Genomic DNA, 16234 nt, shown 5'->3' with positions numbered 1-16234 from the left:
CTCCGCCCCGGCCCGCCACCCCCGCGGAGCCCCGCCCCTTTCTCCCCTCCTCCTTCCCCGCCCTCCTCCTCCGTCTCCCGCCCGCTGCGCCCGCAGAGGCGGGGGAGGGGCGGAGGTTGAGGTCGCGGCCCCAGACGCCCTGGGGGACGTGGTGGTCCCGGCGACCCTGGGGTGACCTGTGGCTGATCTAGTCGCCATCCCCCATGCCCACCTCCCCGCCTGGGTGCCCAGGCCTACTGCCCCCCTCCCCGCACCCCGTCCACCCCTACCAACCCTTGTCGCCTCGCGGGGGAGGCCTGCGGTGCTCGAGGAGTGGGTGGGACAGGTTACCCGGTGAGCTGATCCAAGTTTTGAAGGATGAGTAGGATTCCGCGGGCAGGAGAAACGTGTGGATTCCACAGAGGTCTAGGGGCTGCCGCAGCCCCCTGTGCCGCTCCTTCGCGTGGTCCCCACCCCTGCCCGCGGTCCCCCTGCTCGCCGCTTGGGATCAGACCCTGACGAGGTCGCTTCCTATCACTGAGCCTCAGTTTTCTCCCAGGAAGGTGGAATTATAACCCTCCCCAGGGCTGTCAGTCCCGGCGCGCACCTCTCTCCCAGCCTCCAATTGCGCATCTGTAACCTGGCCCTAAGAGAAGAGACCCGTGCTGAGGCCCTGGGAGGAGTCCACGATGAGGGGAGGGGGTGTTCCTTGCCCGGAAAGGGGTCCAGCCTCAAGGGGAGAACAAGAACCAGGTGGGAGGTAGATGAGCCTGCCCATGGGAAGCCCCCAACCAGGGCTGAGCCCTCCCTGTGGGATCAACAGAGGTGCCTGCCAGGACTCGTGCCAAGCCCCTACGTGGATGCCCTCCCCTCACTTTCCACCAGACTAGCCCCTCTTCCTGCCTGGAGACCCACCCCTGGTGAGCGAGGGTGGGCCAGGGGGACGTGGCCCGTTGTTCAGTCATTAATCTCAAAGTCAATGAGCCTGATGCTTCCCACGGCCCCAGAGCTTTGAAAGGGCCAGTGCAGGAAACCATGCAGAGCCTCCCTGGGTGTAAATAAAAATTATTCGGTGCCTGTGAGACATTGTTCTGGATTCAGGGGACACATCAGGGTCCCTGCCCCCATGGGGTTTCGTAGGCAATAAACAGGTACAATCATTTGCGGAAGCATCAGATGGCAGACGGTGGTGGGACAGACAATGGCATGTGTCTATGGGAATGGGTGGGCATTATGTCTAGTGGTCAGGGAAGGCCACTCTGAGAAGGTGACGCTGGGCCTGGGAGACTAGCCCCTGGTGGGGAGGTTTGTGGGAAGGGGCTTCTAGGCAGAGGGACAGCCAGGGCAAAGTCCTGAGACCAGAGAAAACTCATTCTATTTGGGGACAGAAAGAAGGCTGGTGGATCTGGAACAGAGGAAGGGAGAAGCCATTCCGGGGAAGCGGGCAGAGAGCCGGAGCCAGCCTGGGGGAGGGGGTCTTGTTGGAGCCCCTGGAGTGTTTTAGTCAGAGTAGGTTTTTAAACCTAGATTCCAGGTGGGAGTGCAAATTGGAACAACCCTTCTGGAAAGTAAGTTAGCCTTAAAAAAAAAAAAAAAAGCAACCTTTCATCCAGATAATCTAGCCTAAGGAAATAATTCTAAATACAGAAAGGGCCTTATATACAAAAATGTCCATCATATTGTAATAGCCAAACATTGCAAATAGCCTGATTACCCAAGAAGAGACGATAAGGAATATTCATCATGGTGGGAGACAGATGACCTGATTGTTATATTTGAAAAAAAAAACGAAGAAAGCTAATGGAATAACATGTCACCACTAGGATGTACAGTTATGAAGGATTGATAATAATGTGGAAAACTGGCAGTGTGGAAGCAAGTGACACAGAAACAGGAAGAAATGGGAAGAAATACAAAAGATACTTTGCACTTTGTGCCCCCAAATTGGAAAAACCAGGTAAAAGGATTTTCTGGGAAAATAAAAAATGAGCAGACAAGCTGCCATCAGACGAGAACTAAAATCTAAGTAGAACACATACTGGGGAGGAAAGAGAGAATTTTGTTAAAGAACTACTTCGCCTCTGCTCCCAAACCCCAGGTGTGAGCAGTTTCACAGAATTACGGAATTCTACCCAACTTTTAAAGAACAGAGAGCCACGATGCAACTTAATCATTCCAGAGCACAGGAAGAAAGAAAGAACATCCTAAACCTGATGAAGTTTTCTCTAAGAAAACAACAGACGGGTCTGGCCTGTGAATACCGGTATAAAACCCTAAATACAATATTAGCAAATAGTGATTGCTTCAGAGAAAGGAGATGGGGGGCGGGGGTCAGAGAAAGGACACATTATTTACTGTAGCCTTTTGTAGATTTTGATTTTTTTAATATTAAGTGGACAAGCCTGATACACAATTATGCATAGAAGGAAATGTAGCAAAATGTTAAACTGTGGTCGTCATTGAATGTGGGGACAGGACAGGCATCATTGTCTTCTCTATTTTTCTGCCTTTTCTATACAAAGTCCATCAGTTTGCTAAGTCGGCTGAGAAACTTTGGGGTTTAGATTAGGGTCAAGGTCTGGGAGGGTGATGGATTTCTCCCAGTGTCCAAAGGACCTTATAGCAAGGGCTGGTGTTGTGATGGGGAGTTCAGGGCTGTGTCCTGGGGGCTTGGAGGGGCCCGGTGGCGGCAGGTGCATTTGAGGTGGGCTCAGAACTGAGAGGGGCAGGCCACCCCCACAGCCAGCTGTGTCAGGACCCTTCCTCAGGGCCAGTCCAGCTGTGAGATGTGAAAACCACACACGCTTACTGTCTATGCCACTGACTTTTGGTGCGTGTTTGTTACGCAGCATAGTCCTGGCTGTGATAACAGATACACTGGTTGATTGACTTGTCCTGTGCCCTGGTGTTGAATGTCGATCCCTTGCCCTGCACCATGCTGTGGGTCTCGTGCACGAGGACCTTGCTTCACCCTCTAAGGGAGATAGCATGCCTTCATTTCCCCACGGGGACCCTCAGCCCTCCGGCAGCTCAGCAGCTGGTAAGAGCTCAGCCTTCCTGCTATGTGACCCTGGGCCATTCACCGCCCCTCTCTGTGCCTCACATGGAAAAGGGGCACTGTGAGGAGTAAAAGACATAACATGCTTCACAGGGGGGCTGACACTTGCTCAGTCCTCGGGAAACACTTTACAGACATCCTTCCATTGACTGCTCCCAGCTGCCCTGTGCTGGGAGACCGCTCCTGTCATCACCCATTTTACGTGTGAGCAAACTGAGGCCCAGAAGGGTCCCCAGCTGGCAGGTCAAAGCTGAGTCTTGCGGCTCTGCATCCTGCGTATTTGCCGCTAGCCGTGGATTCGTCTGTTGGGGGTGAGTGGCAGGCCCAGGAAATGGTTCTCTGGGGGGGTGCCAGGGTGGATGCCAGGCTTGGGGCCAGCCCCACTGTCACTTCGATGACACCCAAGCTTCACTGACAGCAGCAATGACTCTGCTAATCGATGCCTGTTCCCCTGTCCCTGTTAGCAACCTTCCCTTGGAGAAAAGCCTCCTGCCAGGATGAAAAACGCAGCCAATGAAGGCCTCGTGGAATAAGCAGCTGACGGGCCACGGCAGGATTGAGGGACAGGCCTGCAGCTACCCCTGTTCTGTCACCTGGGCTCACGAAGGCAGCTGGGTTAGCGCAGGGAGAGGCTGGGGTGGGGTCCGCACCATGGGCAGAGTGACCAGGGGGCTGCCACCGCCAGGGACTAAGGCCCCTGCTTGGCCCTCACTTGGCAAGTGCTGGGCGCTGTTCTCAGTGGCCTCAGACACTCCCCCAAAGGTCATCTTTCAGTAGGATGGCTACCGGGGCCTCCCCCTTGGTCTCTCGTCCTCCCCCACTGTGCCCTCTGACCCAGCTCCCCAGGCAGACAGAGCGAGCTTTCTAAAAGGTGTCCTTCCCCCACTACCCCTCTCCCATGATTCCTCAGGGCCTGCAGGGGTCACACCCAAAGCCCAGAGTGTTCTGACCCCAGCTGGCCCCTCCCTGTTTCCTCCTGCACACTCACTTCTGAGGAATGGGCGGGAAGGGTGGGTGGCCTAGTGAGTTCTTATGCCTCAGGTCCCACCAGCAGGGATGTGGCCCAGCTCCTCATTCCAAGCTGATATAATTGCTTTAAAAACTTCGTGGGGACTTCCCTGGTGGCACAGCGGCTGACTCCACGCTCCCAATGCAGGGGGCCCGGGTTGGATCCCTGGTCAGGAACTAGATCCTACACGCATGCCGCAACAAAGAGTTCGCCTGCCACAACCAAGGAGCCGGCGAGCCGCAACGAAGGAGCCCGCCTGCCGCAACTGAGACCTGGCGCAACCAAATAAATAAAGAGTTAAAAAAATAATAATAATAAAATAAATAAAAACTTTGTGGGCTTCCTGTGTATCAGATTATAATACAATCCACTAGGTGAAAGCCGCACCCACGCATCTCTCTGTGCTGGGCTGTGGAACAAGGGCCTTATGATTTTTAGAGGCTCTCTCGTCTAATAGAGAAAGTCTAAGATGCATGCTTTTAAGATTCTTAGAAGCCTTTTCATCTAGCTGAGGGTGTTTCAAGACACTACCTTAAATATTTCTTAACCATGCCCTTAACACGTGACAGTGATATCTTGAGAGTTTGCTTGACCTGAGACCGTGTTGATCTCTGTCTTAGGGTGACCCCTTTCCTGGGGGCTCTTGGGTTTGTGACTCCTGGTGGCCCCTCTAAGCAGCCCTCCAGGTGGGTGCCCTTGTGCACGAATCTCAGAGGAGGCACTTTGGGCCCAAGGTAGCCTTTTTAGAATAATTCCCACTGTCTCAGTGGCAACAGCTTCCAGCCTGCCCACCCACCGTCCATCCCTTCTCAGGGACTAGGCACCACCCCAGACCACCATGGCCCACCAAGGTGACTCTAGGGCGACCCGCCCACCCAAAGACCAGCGGGTGTGCTGAGGTATTTTCCTGTCCCCTCCAGCTACAGAGTGGGCTTGGCTTGTTGGAGGGGGAGGGAGGGACTGAAGATAAGCTTGAAAATAAACTAAGTGTCCGCAGAGAGACATGCACGGATTTTATGCATAATAGGAGAAACCTGGAAACAGCCCAGGGCCCTTCAAGGAGAGATGGTTAAACAGGCTGTGGTCCATCCCTACCACGGAATACTACTTGGCAATGAAGAGGAACACGCTGCTGGCGCTCCCAAACTGGATGAATGTCAAGTACCTTATCCTGAGTGGAAAAGACAGACACAGAACACGTGTCACATGGTTCCATTCACGTGAAATTCTAGAATAGGCGAGATGAATCCAAGGTGATCAAGATGGTGATTGCCTTTGGGGTGGGGGCAGGGGTGGGGCGGAAGGAGTGAGCAATGCTCTATATTTTGATAGCGATTTGGCTAATCCAATGTGTCCATCTGTCAAAACTCAGCAAATGTTCACTTCAGATTTGTGCCTTTCACTGTTGGTAAATTGTGTCTAAAACAATCCCTCAACCCAAACCAAATAATAACCTCTAGCTAACACCGTGCAGGTTTAGGGGTGAAGTGTCCTGATGTCTGCCTCTGACTTTGAACTGCATTTAAGAAAGGAAGGTGGGTTGGTGGATGGATAGGGTGTCGGAGAGATGGACGGCTCTCTCAGAGCAAAATGTAGGCAGGGAGCCTCTGGGGGTTCCCTGCATAATTCTGCCGACTCTCCTTTATGTTGAAAATGTTTGTGATAGAGTGTCGGGGGTAGGAGAGAAGGAAGAGAGCCCAGCGGTCCTACCCACCTTCACCCCACCTCCAGCCCTGCTCCGACCAGGCTGTCCCAGGCCACCGTGGCTCTGCCATCTGTTTCCTGCAGAGCTCCAACCTAATTTATTCCCAACTTATTAACTTAAAGCCCATTAGAATCTTCCCATCAACGTGTACACGCAGCCAAGAGCCAGACAGAGACAGGAGTGAGGACCCTGCCTAGGACACAGCCGGGGAGGGAGGGGCAGCCGGCTGGCCAGGTCCAGGGGCCCTGGCTGGGCAGAGATGGGGCACCGGGCAGGGCCAGGCCTCAGCAGGCGGTGGAAGGGTGAGGGTCTCCCCCCCCCGGCGCAGGGAGCAGCCTTCATCTGCGTCACCTCCTCTAATTCTTATAGGCACCGGGGTACCCTGGGAGCCCCTGCTTAGAGCCGAGGAAGCCAGCGGGGGAGTGGTGACGCTGGGATGACGGGGATAGTGGGTCTCGTAACCATGACCCTGGTCACAGTCATAGCCATACGTGAGCCAGATTTCACGCTCACAGTGACCCCGGGACACGGGTATTGTCGGTCACCTTAGGGCAGGTGCAGGGACCAGGCTTCTGACCTGGACAGAGAGGCCCCCTGGGACTGCTTGGACTGCCCCCCCCGCCCCCCAGCTCAAGGCGAGCAGGCCCCCGGCAGCATCACAGGCCCGGAGGCCGTCAGCCCCGTCCCTGCTTGTGCCCCTGCCTCTGAGCACCGTGGCATCAAACTCGAGAGAAAATGAGACCCAACCGTCTGGGCAAAAAAGGCAAATGGAATAAATAAAACCCCAGGATTCTCTCCAAGAGGACAGGGGTGGTGGTGAGGTGCTGAGTGGGACGCGGTAGGGGGAGGGGTTGGCGCTGACGGACACCCGCTGGGAGCCAGGCCCAGCCAAGGTCAGCACTGTCTGCTCAGACCCTCACAGTGACTCTGGGACGGGAGGGCCCGAGGCTCAGAGAGGTGGCTTGCCTGAGCCAAGTCACACAGCAAGGCCAGGCCGACGCCGGCCTCTCCTCAGCCACCCTGTCTGTCCTGGGGGCCATGCTGCCCCCCAGAAGCCCACCCCCAGGCCAGCCAGCCAACGGGCATGAAGGCTCCCGGGAGCCGCTGCTGGAGGCTGGCCAGGACGGCGGCAGCTGCTGGCCTGGCTCCAGGAGCGCGTAGCTGCAAGAGCTCTTCATTGCCGCCTTGGAGGATGCGGTGGGGGGATGGGAGCCCCAGGGACCCTGGGCTGCTGCCCCACCGGGAGCAGATCTCCCTCACGGCTCCAGGCTCCCACGCGCTCCCGCCCACCCCCCAGCCCCTCCCTTGAGGCACCAGCCGCACCCAGTTTCCTTGGCTTCCCCTCCCTCAACAATGAGGCGACTCCTCCCAAGCTTTTACCCACTTAGTTCCCTCCACCTGGAGGGCCTGCCCGTCAACACACACTCCCCGGCGCCCACCAGCGCCTACTCATCCGTAAAGACTCAGCACCACTGTCCCCTCCTCCAGGGAGTTCCCCTGATGTTGGCATGCCAGGGGTGGCCCTGGTGCCCAGAGTCGCACGCCTAAGAAGCCTCGAGAAGTCTGGGCCTCTCTGGGCCTCGGGGCCAGGCCAGGTCTGGAGGAGGTCTCGGTCAGTGAGAGGGGCTGGGTGAACCAGCTACCGTCGGGGTCGGGGGCACAGTGGCACTGGACCCAGGGCCACCATGCTGATCTCAGAGGATGGCATTACGGCAGGGTGGCCAGGCTCTTACCGATACTCTGATTCCTAGAGCACCCAAACGATAGCTCACGTCCGGCTCCTTTGCAATCAGCGTGCCCATTTCAGAGATGAGAAGACAGATGCCAGAGGCCGGCCCAAGGTTTCCCAGCCAGGCTCCTGGGAGTGACAGAACCAGGACTGGAACCCAGACCGGCCGACGCTCCTGGCCCCACCTGGGCCCCACCTGGGCCTTACCTGAGGCTTACCTGGGACTTTCCTGTGCTCCCTCTGAGGCTTCTCCCGGTGGAGTCAGAATTTGCTGTCAGACACGCGGTGCGAAGGAGCCTTTGTACTCTCTATTTACAAGAGGACGCTTGTGAGCAAATTAGCAGGGTAACCAGGGAAAATGTTTGGCTTCCGTGGGTGGGAGCTGAAGCCATCTGTTCCCAAGCGCTGAGAGAACACCCGAGCAGTCACTGGGGCCGCCGTGCCCAGCAGAGCGGCAGAGGGCGCTACCGGACCCCGCAGGCTGTGTGCCCCGGGGCAGGGCCCTCACCCTCTCTGGGCCTCGGGATCTGCCCCTGTAAAGCTGAGGGGGCCTGTCCAGCCTTGGAGCTCCAGAATGCTCCCTGCCCGCCTCCCTCGTCCTCACTGCCCACCCCTTACTGTGTAGACGCGCCCCTCCCCGGCAGGGGGAGGCTGCCAGCCACGAGGAGGACAGCGCCGGCCTCCCCAGCAACGGTCTTTGGGGTTTTATTTACCATTGGACTCATATGTTCTCAAGCTGAAAATAGCTTTGTTTCCTCTGATTATAAAGATGATAATTCGCCAACCCAGAAATTTATGCCATAGAAAAGTCAACCGGGAGATACACCTCTCCTTGTGAATGGAGAGCATCTGTCCAGAGGCCCCTCTCTAAGCAGGGGGGGTCCATGTAGGGGGTGAGATTGACTAGGCTATTTCAGAGATGGAGGTGGAGAGAGAGGTTTACCACCCTCATCTGAGGACTCTTTCGCTCCTTGTCAAGGTCCCCAGAGACTGTGCCTTGTTTTTGTCCCCAGTCGGGAGAGCAGAAAGGTTGAGTTTGAGCCTTGCCATCGGACAGGTCTGGGTTTGACCCGAGCCTTCTGCCTCGCAGCTGTATGACCTGTGACGTGCCCTAGCCTCGCTGAGCTGGGCTCTGTTGCCTCATCTGTCAAATGGGGTAACGACGGTAGCTGTGTCATCACAGCTAAATCACATTAATCACGTGTGACAGTCATCGATCCCGGCCTGGTACTCTGGCCGTTGGCCTGTGACTGGCAGGGTCAACAATCAATGCCCGGGGCACCTTGCCAGTCAGTAGTAACTGTTCACTGGGGGGCTGGCACCAGGCGGGCAGGACTTCCGGGTGAGTCCGGACTGTCCCACCTGAGGGTGGACTTGGACATCCAGGTCGTTTCCCCCGGGCCGCTTTGTTGAAGGGAAAAGCTTCGGCTGCAGGGGGTTCTGGGACAGCTGACCAGTGACCCGCGTGGTCTGGTGGTGGTGGACGCCCCTCCGCCTGAGCAGTTCCGGATCATCCGGGCTGCAGGGTAGGGGGACCAGCGACCAGGGCAGACCCCAGCTGGGGTTCCCCTCCTCTTGCGGTGGGGTGGGTGGGGAGAGGAGCTGGGGCTCCTCAGAACGCTTAGGGCGTGTGGGCTGGGATGCAGGGCGGACACAGGACGTCTCCACCAGGGATGGCGTCAGGATCGGCGGGTGTGGTTGGCATCTGGGGCCAGGCTGCCCTCAGGCTGAGAACGAGGCTGGACGTGGCCCTTGGGGGCAGTGGGCACAGTTCCCCCGTAACCCCCCATCCCACGGTGCACTTAATGAGGGAACATTCTAGATGCCACGCTCCGCCTTCCCACTGCTGTGCGGGAGCTGTTCCTACCAGCCCTGAGAGCCAATTATGACATTCTTAGGAAATTTTGCTAGACAGTTGTTAAACTCAGCCATTGTTAAAAATTAAATAAACTTACCAAGGTAATACATACTCAGAACTCATGGCGTCCTAATTATTTTACTATTATTTATGCTGTCGAGGTCACGTCCACTGTATCGAGATGGTGGGAACACCACGTGTCGGTGGGCTACCTCATTTCTCTTCCCAACTCTGTTCCATGACATCATGCTGGCATCTTGAAATCAGCCAGGCTTGGGAGAATTTACACCAGGGAAGTCAGCCGAGGCTACAAATCAGGGCTTTTCCCACCAGAGGGCCAGTTGTTAAGGGCTTACCAGCACACCACATCCCAGACTCCTGTGCCCTGGACTCCAGCCTGGGGTCACCTCTCCATCCCGTCTCCGTGGCACTGCTCTGCCCCTTCCAACCTCCTCCGCCCACGGTGTCCAGAGGCATCTCTCCCAGCACGAAGCTGACTGTGCCTCTCATGGCTCCAAATCCTCCCATGGCTCCCACCTGCCTTCAGGATAAACCCAAGCTCCTGAACCAGGCTCTTGAGGTCCTGCAGGGGTGGCTGCCGCCAGCTGTCTGCCTCACTGTGCGCTCCCAGATTCTGCCAGACGGACACTGCCAAGTGGAACCACTCTTACGCCCTGGTCAGGGGCCCCTTCCCGAAGCCCCACTCCGGTCCTCTTCAGCATCCTGGGCTTCGCCATCCCAGCAGTCCCAAGCCCCTGAGGGCCGGCCACACGGCTGGCGTGTGCAGCCCGAGACCGAGGGTGACCAGGGGGCGTGCGTGTACACACAGGATGCGACGTCTGTCCGTGCTCACGCATCCTGACGGGGAGTTCAGCTCATCCCTGGCCTTCCAGGTTCTTAGACAGTTGAAGACAGGACACATTTGCTTAATATTGGCTCTATTTCTAACTCTTAAACATCTAGACCTACAGCGTGTGGGCTTTTCCCCATGTGACCCTTGCCCCAGGCCCTGCCAATTTAGGAGCAGATCTGATTCCAAGTTCCAGACACCACACCTTTGTTTGTGCGGTTTTCCCAGCCCAGAATCCCTGCCCCCTGGGAAGCCTTCCTGGGCTGTCAGAACACCACTGATGTAATCACGGGCTGTAGCATCATTAGGTGGAGACGTCCGAGGCCCAGGGGTGTTTGCTGCGGGGCCCACTCTATCCTCCAGAGGCCGGTCCCAGTTCCGGAGAAGCGCAGTGCTGGGGGAAGGTAGCTGGCTCCCTGGAAGGAGCTTATCTTGGCTGAATTCTCCTAATCCTCTCGGAGGATTAAGGAAACAATGCACGTATGTCCTCTGATAATGCGTTTAAGGATTTAATAGGCTCCAGGCTTTCTCAGAGGAAGCCCAGATGACTTTGTTCTCAACTCTCTGGGTGACCTTGATCTGTGGCTCCATTCATTTACCCGTAAAGGGAAGGAGTTGATGGTGGTCTGTGGTCCCCGAAACGTTGCAGGTGAGCTGGGGTTGCCATGGTGAGTGCTGGCTGGGAAATCCTCCCCAGCCCATCGCCCCAAGGGGGAGGTAGGGCTGTCGGTCTCAAAGCAGGAGGCCAGTCATGGGACGGCACCACTGGGACACGGTGGCTGGTTGGGGACGGGCGTACGGCTTGAGGCTGGCCTCCCAGAGTCTTCCTTGGAACAGACAATAAACATCTGTTGTGTGTTAGTTTGCTCGGGCTGCCGTAACAAAGTACTACTGTCAGGGTGGCTTAAACAACAGAAATTTGTGATCTCCCAGTTCTGGAGGTTGGAAGTCCAAGATCAAGGTGTTTGCAGGGTCGGTGTCTCCTGAGGCCTCTCTCCTTGGCTTGCGGATGGCCGTCTTCTCCCTGTGTCCTCCCACGGTCCTCCCTCTGTGTCTGTGTCCTAGTCTCCTCCTGCTGGAAGGATCCCTCTCCCACCTCCATGACCTCATTTTTCCTTAATTACCCCTTTAAAGGCCCCATCTCCCGATACAGTCACATTCTGAAGTGCTGGGGGTTTGGACTTCAACCTATGAATTTGGGGGGACACAGTTCAGCCCGTATGACGTTTTCGTAAGTCGCCCAGCTGGTGGAACTTTCTTTGCTCTAGCCGCCACAGGAAACTCATACGTGATAGCTCAGGGCTCACAGGCCGGGTTTCTCAAGAGACCGTGTGGCCTTTTCTGACACAGCCTCCGTTGTCATCACTTCCGCCTCGTTCTGCTCTTTTTTATTTTTTATTTTTGGCCGCACGGCATGTAGGATCTTAGTTCCCCAACCGGGATCGAACCCGTGCCCCCTGCAGTGGAAGCACGGAATCCTAACCACTGGACCGCCAGGGAAGTCCCAGGGACGCCCCCTCTTGATGGGCGAATGGCAAAGAATTTGCAGATGCCCTTGGACTCCCACTGCGGGGTGGATGGCTTGGTAAGAAAGGAAAGAGGGAGAAGGAAGGTTATTAAAAAGAAAGATGGAGGACTTCCCTGGAGGTCCAGTGGTTAAGACTCTGTGCTCCCACTGCAGAGGGGGGCGGGTTCGATCCCCGGTCGGGGAACTAAGATCCCACATGCCACGCGGCACAGCCCAAAAAATTAAATTAAAAAAATATAAATTAAAAAAATTTAAAAACTAAAAAAAGAAAAAGGAAGATGGTAATGAAATGAAATAATATACACAATAGAACATCCAGGGGAAACGCAGAAACTGCATCGCCTTATGACACACGTGTAAGCCAGGTTTTACGGGGCTTCATAAATAAATCTGTGGGGAAAAGAAAGCCATGCCCTTGGCCAAACGTTCGTCTCTGGGTTCTTGAGCGTTTGTCTGTGGAGCCCAGGAGGGTGGAGGATTCGAACAATATGCCTCGTCCATCCCTCCGTGTTGCTGACACGGAGTCACATGTCACAGTGCCCCCGTCCCCAAGGTGTCCCAGGGACGCAGCCTACCTGAAGACCCTCCCGTGGTTTGCAAAATCTCGCTCTCAGCAGGCATTTGTCCTTCTCCCGGGGAGCCTCAGACTTGGGAGCTCTAGGCTCCTGAGATTGTGGGTTGACACCCCACTCCCACCCGGACCCAATTCTCCCTTTTTAGCCAAAGGCTGGGAGGGGGCTGATGGCTTCCAGCCTATCCCAGCCCAGCCCATCTCAGTTTTCTCGGGCTTTTAAGGGATATTTAATAATTAATGGCATGGCTGCCCTTTGAGCCACGGGGAGCCCAGGGAGCTTTGGGTTTCTCCACTTTGACCCGTAAGAGGAGGAGAAGCTGCAGCAGCCCAGAAGCTTCTCTGGGACTCTGTCTCCCAGCACCCCAGCCGTGTAACATCGGGCAGGTCCCACCTCCACCCCGGGCCTGGTCATCACTTCCCGTGAGATGGGCGTGTTATCGGGCCAAGAAGGCAGGTGGAATCCTGATTCTCCGAACCACCAACCAGCGACATCTTACCGGCCAAAAGCTGCTCGTGTGCCCGTGTGCTTTCCACCCACGGCTCCCCGTTCCCAGACGCCTCCGCCAGGCCTGCCTGGGGCCCTCTTCTCTGCAAAGCGCTCGCCCTGCTGGGGGATCGGGACTTGGGGAGTTGTGGGGAACACAAGCCCAGCTCACGTAGCCAGGGTGGGGCTGGGCCTCAGAAGCAGCTGGACTCAGGGACAAGCATGCTGGCAGTGGGGGCGAGGGTCTCTGTCTCTGGCCACCCACAGCGCCTGGTCCGCCACTACCACTGCCACCTCCCAAGATGCCTGACCCTTCTCTGTCGGGCCAGGAACGCTGGTTGGTCCAGTGCTGGTCGCAGGGCCACCGGCGGCTGGGAGTAGGGCAGTCAGAGGGTCAGACACAAGGCTGGGAGTGCTAGAGGTTCTTCTCTAGAAGCGGTGCTCTTTCAGGACAGCGGAGGGTGCCGGCGTTCAGCACTGTAGCATCTAGAATCTGCTGCGGAGGGAGGAAGTTTAGGGGAGAAAAGCTTCTCAGAGTTAGTGGGAAACAGAGCCCTTGCGTCTGGTCCCTTTGATTCTTATCGGTGTTGTCAGTTCCGTGACGAGGACATGAACACTCTTCAGCCTCCAGTGATTTTTTGTAAGCAAACAAGTTTGTATTTTTATCTCTATGAATCCTCTCCAGCGGTTGGGTTCTCAAGAGCTGGGGTCAGGCACGGAAGGGTCTCGGGGCCCACGGTGCCCCTGGGGATGGGGGCCACTCTGCCCAGGCTCTGACCAAGGGGGCTGCCTGGGACTCTGCTGTGTGACATCATTTCTCGTTTCTGCCACAAGCCTGGCCTCTGTCTGGCTCCCGCGCCCTTCCCCCTCCCCAGCTCCTGGCTGCGGCCCAGCCGTGTGTCCTTTGCCTCTTCAGGGACGTTTGCAAGCAAATTGGAGAGTGTCACCTACTCGCTCAGACTGGATTTCACTTGAGACTGCAATCTTCAGCTTGCGAGGCGAGACACACGGTGACACGCACACAATGACACACAGTGACACACACAGACACGGTGACACTCACACACACATGTAAACACCCCCAACACACAGAGAAATGCACGTACACTCTGACACACACACAGATAACACACAGACACACACACTCAGACACACTGACATGCATGAGCCACGCACAGACACAAACCTACAAAGACACGCACGCACGAACACACACTGTCAACAGCAGGCAGGTGCACAGCCAACAACAGCTGTCTGATTTGTAGCCATTGCCAAATCCTATGGTGTAAATGGTCCCACCATGGCTGGTGTCCAGCTACCCTAGTGACGTTGCTGGATGTGGAGCTGCGAAGAGGGCGCATAATCAGCTCCTGAGCTGGTAGGAGCCGCTCCTGTACACTGATGGACCATCACACACACACACACACACACACACACACACACACACAGACACACACACACAGAGACACACACACACAGACACACACACACAGACACACACACAGACACAGACACACAGACACACACACACAAATACAGAGACACACACAGAGACACACACAGACACACACAGACACAGACACACACACAGACACACAGACACAGACACACAGACACACACACACACGCTGCCTTCCTCCCTCTCTCTGCTGACCAGTCTCTCCATGCCGGTGTCAAGGCAGCCCTGGATTCAAACCTTGGCTCTGCTGTGTGTCTTTGATCACATATCTCAACCTCTCTGAGGCTCAGATTTCTTGTAAAATGGGAAAAACCCATCTGGTGCTGACGTAAGGACCAACGGTCGCTTGGGAATGCCCCACGTGGAGCCTGGTGCCTGGTGGGTGCTCAGCAGAAACGGAGCTCAGCCTTGCGAGGAAGAGAGAGCTCTCTGTGAGGTCCGCGTGCTGCTGGAGCCCACGGCCCTGGGCCAGTGCCAACCTCAGTCCAACTGCTACCAGGGCCACACTGGGCGTGTGTCCGCCAGCCCCTTCGTGGCTTGGGCGGTGGATCTCTGCTGCTCGTGAGTACATCCAGGGGTGAAATTTGGGGTCCTGCCAGCCGCCGCAGCCTTGTCCCCTCCCGTGCTGTCCCCCACGCTGCCCAGAGCACCCTACACACCAGTGATCTGTGCCTCAGGACCTTTGCACAGCTGGCCCTCTGCCTGCCCAGCCTCCCCTTTCTGGACCATCAAAGCCCCGTCGTCTGCTCTTCCTCGTGGGTGTTAATCCCTGACTCCCGCCTGCTGGCCTCAAAGCAGGACCTGGGGGACATTCACGTCGCAAACTGGGCTGGGGTTGTCTCTTTTGTGTGTGTCTTCCCATGGAACTACCAGCTCCAGAGCACAGAGGCCGGGCCTGCTCCCATCCCCAGAACCTGACACTCCGCTTGGCAGGTAGCAGGAGATCAGGGTTCTCGGGTGGGACCGAATGGGGTCAAAGACACAGCGACCTGAGCCGCTGCCAGCAGGCTGCTTTGGAGCTGGTGGGAATGATTTCTTCTGAGATGTTAGAGGTAAGAGAGATTTCTCACCTTCCCGAAAGGGCGTCCCAGGCCTGTGAGGGGGCCCCAGCTGCCGCGGCCCAGGCTGAGGGCCTCGGGGGCGGCACGGCCGGGCGCCTGGCCCCTCGGCAGGCGGGCATCCCCCACAGCCTCTCCCAGGGGCCCCCGCGATGCAGGAGCCGGAAACGCCCTCCCACCTCTCGGCTCTGCCCCGCAGAGTGGCTGAGAGGCGCATCCTTCTGCAAACACTTCACGCCTCCTGAGATTGTGAACCCTGAGCGCTGCTGGAGGCGAGGCTTCCCGGTGAGTGGCTCTTACAGACTCTTCATGGGTCCCTGACCTCAGGAGAGGGCTCGTCAGCTCTGGCTCGGGGAGAAGATGGGCATGTGCTGTGCAGACAGAACAGCCTGCCGCGGGGGCATGGGGGCACAGGGGGCACGGGGGGCACGGGGAGCACGGGGGGCACGGGGGGCACGGGGGCACAGGGGGCACAGGGGCACAGGGGGCACGGGGGCACGGGGGGCACAGGGGGCACAAGGGGCACAGGGGCACAGGGGCACGGGGGGCACAGGGGGCACGGGGCACAGGGGACACGGGGGCACAGGGGGCACGGGGCACGGGGGGCACAAGGGCACGGAGGGCATGGGGGGCACAGGGGCACGGGGGGCACGGGGGCACAAGGGGCACAGGGGTCGTGTCTGGCCCGCTGACCTCGCCTCTGCGGCGGGGAGGGAATAGCTCAGTCCGACTGGCCGTGATGAGGGATAACCAGCCTGCTGCAGGCGTCTGTCACGCCCTCCAGACACCTTGGCCCCGCCAGCCCTGGAGGCAGACACCGGGCAGAGGGCCTAGGACATCAGCAGGAGCGGAGGGGACTGCGTGTCTGGGGGTCAGGCCGCCAGGTGACCTCTTCTGCCCACAGACCCGGGAAGCAGAACTTTGGTCTGGTGGACGGGTGACC

This window comes from Tursiops truncatus, chromosome 15, assembly GCF_011762595.2.
Source record: "Tursiops truncatus isolate mTurTru1 chromosome 15, mTurTru1.mat.Y, whole genome shotgun sequence".
Taxonomy (NCBI): Eukaryota; Metazoa; Chordata; class Mammalia; order Artiodactyla; family Delphinidae; genus Tursiops; species Tursiops truncatus.
Note: the sequence above shows the minus strand (reverse complement) of the source record.